The following is a 9,296-nucleotide window of genomic DNA, read 5'->3' on the forward strand; positions in this document are numbered from 1 at the left end:
ACAAAAATCTGTACTTTCTATTACTGCTGTCAACATTTGCTTTTGGAGTCACTGTGTCTCATTCATCACTTCCATGATGGCTCTTTGAAAATGGAATATCTAAAGGCGACTATTACTGAGTCACAGCAGAGTTGTAGTTTGAGATTATGTCCTTTCGTTCGTGATCCATAACTTCAATTTCCATACAAAGTTCCTCAATGAACACTTAAATTGATCGTGAGAACCATTTATCATTAGATATTGTAAAGAATCCTAAGGGGGTGGGTGGGCGGCTGGGTAGCTCAGTGGATTGGGCGGCTGGGTAGCTCAGTGGATTGAGAGCCAAGCCTAGAGGTGGGAGGTCCTAGGTTCGAATCCAGCCTCAGCCACTTCCCAGCTGTGTGAACCTGGGCAAGTCACTTGACCCCCATTGCCTAGCCCTTACCACTCTTCTGCCTTGGAGCCAATACACAGTGTATATATATATATATACATATATATATATATACATACATACATATACATATACATATATATAATATACAGTATATATATAAGGGTTTAAAAAAAAGAAATAACTTGACTGGCATCGATGAATAGAATTAACATTTTAAAACAATATAATTAACATCTAAAAGAAAAAAATATTCATCCTGGGGTTGAGAAATCCCTTTAATATTAAAAATAGAAGCCAGGAAAGGAATTATTATTGGACATCCCTCTCAGGCAATGGAAATGATAGAAATCTCTCCACTACCTGTCTGGCTCTATGACCAGAGGTGGCAGTTCCAATTTTGCTCCCCAAGGAAGTTCTTTCCTATTGTCAAGCTGGTCTCTGCTGGTATCCTCCTTATGCAGTTCCACCTGTTGAGCTCTATTCAGATCGGAGCCATCCTGGGACCACAAAGAGAGCTGGGTAAGAGTAGGTGTGGATACAGCATGGACTCTTTCTTTAGTTCAGGTACCTCCCTGGGGACCTTTTGGGGAAGTCCTTCCTTCTATCCTCAGGCAGCAGCTTTGGAAATCAACCCACTGAAGAGCTTCCTCATGAAGGGTTATGGGTTGTTTTCAGCTGAGCTTTTTATGGCCACGGAGGGAAGGAAGAGAGGCTCAGCATAAAGGGTTGAATCAGCTGGGACTTGCACCGATTAGCCATTTGGCCAGCTTCTCCATTGTGCTTGTCCCAGAAGAAGAAGGCACTTGTTGATGGAGTGCCCTTTGTCAAAGGAAGCTTTGTGAAGCTCAGGCTTCTCCTGAAGTCCATGGTTCAGATCAGCAGGCGGCTTTTTGAGTGTCGTAATGAATGAAGCCTCCAGCAAGCCAAATAGCCTGGGGACCTGTGGCCATTTAGCCTTGAAGCCATGTAGTCAGGCTCCTAGCTACCAAAAACCGAAACCAACCAACCCTGGGAAAGTTGCAAACCCTTGAGTAGTTCAGTAAAAGGAAGTTGCAGCGCAGCTGAGTGGCTCAGTGGACAGAGAGCTGGGCCTCAAGACCAGAGGTCGTAGGTTCGAATCTGACCCCAGACTTTTCTTCATTTTCTAACTCTGGGCAAGTACTACAAGCCAACAAAAATCTGTACTTTCTATTACTGCTGTCAACATTTGCTTTTGGAGTCACTGTGTCTCATTCATCACTTCCATGATGGCTCTTTGAAAATGGAATATCTAAAGGCGACTATTACTGAGTCACAGCAGAGTTGTAGTTTGAGATTATGTCCTTTCGTTCGTGATCCATAACTTCAATTTCCATACAAAGTTCCTCAATGAACACTTAAATTGATCGTGAGAACCATTTATCATTAGATATTGTAAAGAATCCTAAGGGGGTGGGTGGGCGGCTGGGTAGCTCAGTGGATTGGGCGGCTGGGTAGCTCAGTGGATTGAGAGCCAAGCCTAGAGGTGGGAGGTCCTAGGTTCGAATCCAGCCTCAGCCACTTCCCAGCTGTGTGAACCTGGGCAAGTCACTTGACCCCCATTGCCTAGCCCTTACCACTCTTCTGCCTTGGAGCCAATACACAGTGTATATATATATATATATATATATATATATATACATACATACATATACATATACATATATATAATATACAGTATATATATAAGGGTTTAAAAAAAAGAAATAACTTGACTGGCATCGATGAATAGAATTAACATTTTAAAACAATATAATTAACATCTAAAAGAAAAAAATATTCATCCTGGGGTTGAGAAATCCCTTTAATATTAAAAATAGAAGCCAGGAAAGGAATTATTATTGGACATCCCTCTCAGGCAATGGAAATGATAGAAATCTCTCCACTACCTGTCTGGCTCTATGACCAGAGGTGGCAGTTCCAATTTTGCTCCCCAAGGAAGTTCTTTCCTATTGTCAAGCTGGTCTCTGCTGGTATCCTCCTTATGCAGTTCCACCTGTTGAGCTCTATTCAGATCGGAGCCATCCTGGGACCACAAAGAGAGCTGGGTAAGAGTAGGTATGGATACAGCATGGACTCTTTCTTTAGTTCAGGTACCTCCCTGGGGACCTTTTGGGGAAGTCCTTCCTTCTATCCTCAGGCAGCAGCTTTGGAAATCAACCCACTGAAGAGCTTCCTCATGAAGGGTTATGGGTTGTTTTCAGCTGAGCTTTTTATGGCCACGGAGGGAAGGAAGAGAGGCTCAGCATAAAGGGTTGAATCAGCTGGGACTTGCACCGATTAGCCATTTGGCCAGCTTCTCCATTGTGCTTGTCCCAGAAGAAGAAGGCACTTGTTGATGGAGTGCCCTTTGTCAAAGGAAGCTTTGTGAAGCTCAGGCTTCTCCTGAAGTCCATGGTTCAGATCAGCAGGCGGCTTTTTGAGTGTCGTAATGAATGAAGCCTCCAGCAAGCCAAATAGCCTGGGGACCTGTGGCCATTTAGCCTTGAAGCCATGTAGTCAGGCTCCTAGCTACCAAAAACCGAAACCAACCAACCCTGGGAAAGTTGCAAACCCTTGAGTAGTTCAGTAAAAGGAAGTTGCAGCGCAGCTGAGTGGCTCAGTGGACAGAGAGCTGGGCCTCAAGACCAGAGGTCGTAGGTTCGAGTCTGACCCCAGAGTTTTCTTCATTTTCTAACTCTGGGCAAGTACTACAAGCCAACAAAAATCTGTACTTTCTATTACTGCTGTCAACATTTGCTTTTGGAGTCACTGTGTCTCATTCATCACTTCCATGATGGCTCTTTGAAAATGGAATATCTAAAGGGGACTATTACTGAGTCACAGCAGAGTTGTAGTTTGAGATTATGTCCTTTCGTTCGTGATCCATAACTTCAATTTCCATACAAAGTTCCTCAATGAACACTTAAATTGATCGTGAGAACCATTTATCATTAGATATTGTAAAGAATCCTAAGGGGGTGGGTGGGCGGCTGGGTAGCTCAGTGGATTGGGCGGCTGGGTAGCTCAGTGGATTGAGAGCCAAGCCTAGAGGTGGGAGGTCCTAGGTTCGAATCCAGCCTCAGCCACTTCCCAGCTGTGTGAACCTGGGCAAGTCACTTGACCCCCATTGCCTAGCCCTTACCACTCTTCTGCCTTGGAGCCAATACACAGTATATATATATATATATATATATATATATATATATATATATATATATATATATATATACATACATACATATACATATACATATATATAATATACAGTATATATATAAGGGTTTAAAAAAAAGAAATAACTTGACTGGCATCGATGAATAGAATTAACATTTTAAAACAATATAATTAACATCTAAAAGAAAAAAATATTCATCCTGGGTTTGAGAAATCCCTTTAATATTAAAAATAGAAGCCAGGAAAGGAATTATTATTGGACATCCCTCTCAGGCAATGGAAATGATAGAAATCTCTCCACTACCTGTCTGGCTCTATGACCAGAGGTGGCAGTTCCAATTTTGCTCCCCAAGGAAGTTCTTTCCTATTGTCAAGCTGGTCTCTGCTGGTATCCTCCTTATGCAGTTCCACCTGTTGAGCTCTATTCAGATCGGAGCCATCCTGGGACCACAAAGAGAGCTGGGTAAGAGTAGGTGTGGATACAGCATGGACTCTTTCTTTAGTTCAGGTACCTCCCTGGGGACCTTTTGGGGAAGTCCTTCCTTCTATCCTCAGGCAGCAGCTTTGGAAATCAACCCACTGAAGAGCTTCCTCATGAAGGGTTATGGGTTGTTTTCAGCTGAGCTTTTTATGGCCACGGAGGGAAGGAAGAGAGGCTCAGCATAAAGGGTTGAATCAGCTGGGACTTGCACCGATTAGCCATTTGGCCAGCTTCTCCATTGTGCTTGTCCCAGAAGAAGAAGGCACTTGTTGATGGAGTGCCCTTTGTCAAAGGAAGCTTTGTGAAGCTCAGGCTTCTCCTGAAGTCCATGGTTCAGATCAGCAGGCGGCTTTTTGAGTGTCGTAATGAATGAAGCCTCCAGCAAGCCAAATAGCCTGGGGACCTGTGGCCATTTAGCCTTGAAGCCATGTAGTCAGGCTCCTAGCTACCAAAAACCGAAACCAACCAACCCTGGGAAAGTTGCAAACCCTTGAGTAGTTCAGTAAAAGGAAGTTGCAGCGCAGCTGAGTGGCTCAGTGGACAGAGAGCTGGGCCTCAAGACCAGAGGTCGTAGGTTCGAATCTGACCCCAGACTTTTCTTCATTTTCTAACTCTGGGCAAGTACTACAAGCCAACAAAAATCTGTACTTTCTATTACTGCTGTCAACATTTGCTTTTGGAGTCACTGTGTCTCATTCATCACTTCCATGATGGCTCTTTGAAAATGGAATATCTAAAGGCGACTATTACTGAGTCACAGCAGAGTTGTAGTTTGAGATTATGTCCTTTCGTTCGTGATCCATAACTTCAATTTCCATACAAAGTTCCTCAATGAACACTTAAATTGATCGTGAGAACCATTTATCATTAGATATTGTAAAGAATCCTAAGGGGGTGGGTGGGCGGCTGGGTAGCTCAGTGGATTGGGCGGCTGGGTAGCTCAGTGGATTGAGAGCCAAGCCTAGAGGTGGGAGGTCCTAGGTTCGAATCCAGCCTCAGCCACTTCCCAGCTGTGTGAACCTGGGCAAGTCACTTGACCCCCATTGCCTAGCCCTTACCACTCTTCTGCCTTGGAGCCAATACACAGTGTATATATATATATATATATATATATATATATATATATATATACATACATACATATACATATACATATATATAATATACAGTATATATATAAGGGTTTAAAAAAAGAAATAACTTGACTGGCATCGATGAATAGAATTAACATTTTAAAACAATATAATTAACATCTAAAAGAAAAAAATATTCATCCTGGGGTTGAGAAATCCCTTTAATATTAAAAATAGAAGCCAGGAAAGGAATTATTATTGGGACATCCCTCTCAGGCAATGGAAATGATAGAAATCTCTCCACTACCTGTCTGGCTCTATGACCAGAGGTGGCAGTTCCAATTTTGCTCCCAAGGAAGTTCTTTCCTATTGTCAAGCTGGTCTCTGCTGGTATCCTCCTTATGCAGTTCCACCTGTTGAGCTCTATTCAGATCGGAGCCATCCTGGACCACAAAGAGAGCTGGGTAAGAGTAGGTATGGATACAGCATGGACTCTTTCTTTAGTTCAGGTACCTCCCTGGGGACCTTTTGGGGAAGTCCTTCCTTCTATCCTCAGGCAGCAGCTTTGGAAATCAACCACTGAAGAGCTTCCTCATGAAGGGTTATGGGTTGTTTTCAGCTGAGCTTTTATGGCCACGGAGGGAAGGAAGAGAGGCTCAGCATAAAGGGTTGAATCAGCTGGGACTTGCACCGATTAGCCATTTGGCCAGCTTCTCCATTGTGCTTGTCCCAGAAGAAGAAGGCACTTGTTGATGGAGTGCCCTTTGTCAAAGGAAGCTTTTGTGAAGCTCAGGCTTCTCCTGAAGTCCATGGTTCAGATCAGCAGGCGGCTTTTTGAGTGTCGTAATGAATGAAGCCTCCAGCAAGCCAAATAGCCTGGGACCTGTGGCCATTTAGCCTTGAAGCCATGTAGTCAGGCTCCTAGCTACCAAAAACCGAAACCAACCAACCCTGGGAAAGTTGCAAACCCTTGAGTAGTTCAGTAAAAGGAAGTTGCAGCGCAGCTGAGTGGCTCAGTGGACAGAGAGCTGGGCCTCAAGACCAGAGGTCGTAGGTTCGAGTCTGACCCCAGACTTTTCTTCATTTTCTAACTCTGGGCAAGTACTACAAGCCAACAAAAATCTGTACTTTCTATTACTGCTGTCAACATTTGCTTTTGGAGTCACTGTGTCTCATTCATCACTTCCATGATGCTCTTTGAAAATGGAATATCTAAAGGGGACTATTACTGAGTCACAGCAGAGTTGTAGTTTGAGATTATGTCCTTTCGTTCGTGATCCATAACTTCAATTTCCATACAAAGTTCCTCAATGAACACTTAAATTGATCGTGAGAACCATTTATCATTAGATATTGTAAAGAATCCTAAGGGGGTGGGTGGGCGGCTGGGTAGCTCAGTGGATTGGGCGGCTGGGTAGCTCAGTGGATTGAGAGCCAAGCCTAGAGGTGGGAGGTCCTAGGTTCGAATCCAGCCTCAGCCACTTCCCAGCTGTGTGAACCTGGGCAAGTCACTTGACCCCCCATTGCCTAGCCCTTACCACTCTTCTGCCTTGGAGCCAATACACAGTATATATATATATATATATATATATATATATATATATATATATATATATATATATATATATATATATACATACATACATATACATATACATATATATAATATACAGTATATATATAAGGGTTTAAAAAAAAGAAATAACTTGACTGGCATCGATGAATAGAATTAACATTTTAAAACAATATAATTAACATCTAAAAGAAAAAAATATTCATCCTGGGGTTGAGAAATCCCTTTAATATTAAAAATAGAAGCCAGGAAAGGAATTATTATTGGACATCCCTCTCAGGCAATGGAAATGATAGAAATCTCTCCACTACCTGTCTGGCTCTATGACCAGAGGTGGCAGTTCCAATTTTGCTCCCCAAGGAAGTTCTTTCCTATTGTCAAGCTGGTCTCTGCTGGTATCCTCCTTATGCAGTTCCACCTGTTGAGCTCTATTCAGATCGGAGCCATCCTGGACCACAAAGAGAGCTGGGTAAGAGTAGGTGTGGATACAGCATGGACTCTTTCTTTAGTTCAGGTACCTCCCTGGGGACCTTTTGGGGAAGTCCTTCCTTCTATCCTCAGGCAGCAGCTTTGGAAATCAACCCACTGAAGAGCTTCCTCATGAAGGGTTATGGGTTGTTTTCAGCTGAGCTTTTTATGGCCACGGAGGGAAGGAAGAGAGGCTCAGCATAAAGGGTTGAATCAGCTGGGACTTGCACCGATTAGCCATTTGGCAGCTTCTCCATTGTGCTTGTCCCAGAAGAAGAAGGCACTTGTTGATGGAGTGCCCTTTGTCAAAGGAAGCTTTGTGAAGCTCAGGCTTCTCCTGAAGTCCATGGTTCAGATCAGCAGGCGGCTTTTTGAGTGTCGTAATGAATGAAGCCTCCAGCAAGCCAAATAGCCTGGGGACCTGTGGCCATTTAGCCTTGAAGCCATGTAGTCAGGCTCCTAGCTACCAAAAACCGAAACCAACCAACCCTGGGAAAGTTGCAAACCCCCTGAGTAGTTCAGTAAAAGGAAGTTGCAGCGCAGCTGAGTGGCTCAGTGGACAGAGAGCTGGGCCTCAAGACCAGAGGTCGTAGGTTCGAATCTGACCCCAGACTTTTCTTCATTTTCTAACTCTGGGCAAGTACTACAAGCCAACAAAAATCTGTACTTTCTATTACTGCTGTCAACATTTGCTTTTTGGAGTCACTGTGTCTCATTCATCACTTCCATGATGGCTCTTTGAAAATGGAATATCTAAAGGCGACTATTACTGAGTCACAGCAGAGTTGTAGTTTGAGATTATGTCCTTTCGTTCGTGATCCATAACTTCAATTTCCATACAAAGTTCCTCAATGAACACTTAAATTGATCGTGAGAACCATTTATCATTAGATATTGTAAAGAATCCTAAGGGGGTGGGTGGGCGGCTGGGTAGCTCAGTGGATTGGGCGGCTGGGTAGCTCAGTGGATTGAGAGCCAAGCCTAGAGGTGGGAGGTCCTAGGTTCGAATCCAGCCTCAGCCACTTCCCAGCTGTGTGAACCTGGGCAAGTCACTTGACCCCCATTGCCTAGCCCTTACCACTCTTCTGCCTTGGAGCCAATACACAGTATATATATATATATATACATACATACATATATATATATATGTATATATACATACATACATATACATATACATATATAAAATATACAGTATATATATAAGGGTTTAAAAAAAAGAAATAACTTGACTGGCATCGATGAATAGAATTAACATTTTAAAACAATATAATTAACATCTAAAAGAAAAAAATATTCATCCTGGGGTTGAGAAATCCCTTTAATATTAAAAATAGAAGCAGGAAAGGATTATTATTGGACATCCCTCTCAGGCAATGGAAATGATAGAAATCTCTCCACTACCTGTCTGGCTCCTATGACCAGAGGTGGCAGTTCCAATTTTGCTCCCCAAGGAAGTTCTTTCCTATTGTCAAGCTGGTCTCTGCTGGTATCGTCCTTATGCAGTTCCACCTGTTGAGCTCTATTCAGATCGGAGCCATCCTGGACCACAAAGAGAGCTGGGTAAGAGTAGGTGTGGATACAGCATGGACTCTTTCTTTAGTTCAGGTACCTCCCTGGGGACCTTTTGGGGAAGTCCTTCCTTCTATCCTCAGGCCAGCAGCTTGGAAATCAACCCACTGAAGAGCTTCCTCATGAAGGGTTATGGGTTGTTTTCAGCTGAGCTTTTTATGGCCACGGAGGGAAGGAAGAGAGGCTCAGCATAAAGGGTTGAATCAGCTGGGACTTGCACCGATTAGCCATTTGGCCAGCTTCTCCATTGTGCTTGTCCCAGAAGAAGAAGGCACTTGTTGATGGAGTGCCCTTTGTCAAAGGAAGCTTTGTGAAGCTCAGGCTTCTCCTGAAGTCCATGGTTCAGATCAGCAGGCGGCTTTTTGAGTGTCGTAATGAATGAAGCCTCCAGCAAGCCAAATAGCCTGGGGACCTGTGGCCATTTAGCCTTGAAGCCATGTAGTCAGGCTCCTAGCTACCAAAAACCGAAACCAACCACCCTGGGAAAGTTGCCAAACCCTTGAGTAGTTCAGTAAAAGGAAGTTGCAGCGCAGCTGAGTGGCTCAGTGGACAGAGAGCTGGGCTTCAAGACCAGAGGTC

The sequence above is a fragment of the Monodelphis domestica genome, chromosome X (genome assembly GCF_027887165.1).
Source record: "Monodelphis domestica isolate mMonDom1 chromosome X, mMonDom1.pri, whole genome shotgun sequence".
NCBI classification, from domain to species: domain Eukaryota; kingdom Metazoa; phylum Chordata; class Mammalia; order Didelphimorphia; family Didelphidae; genus Monodelphis; species Monodelphis domestica.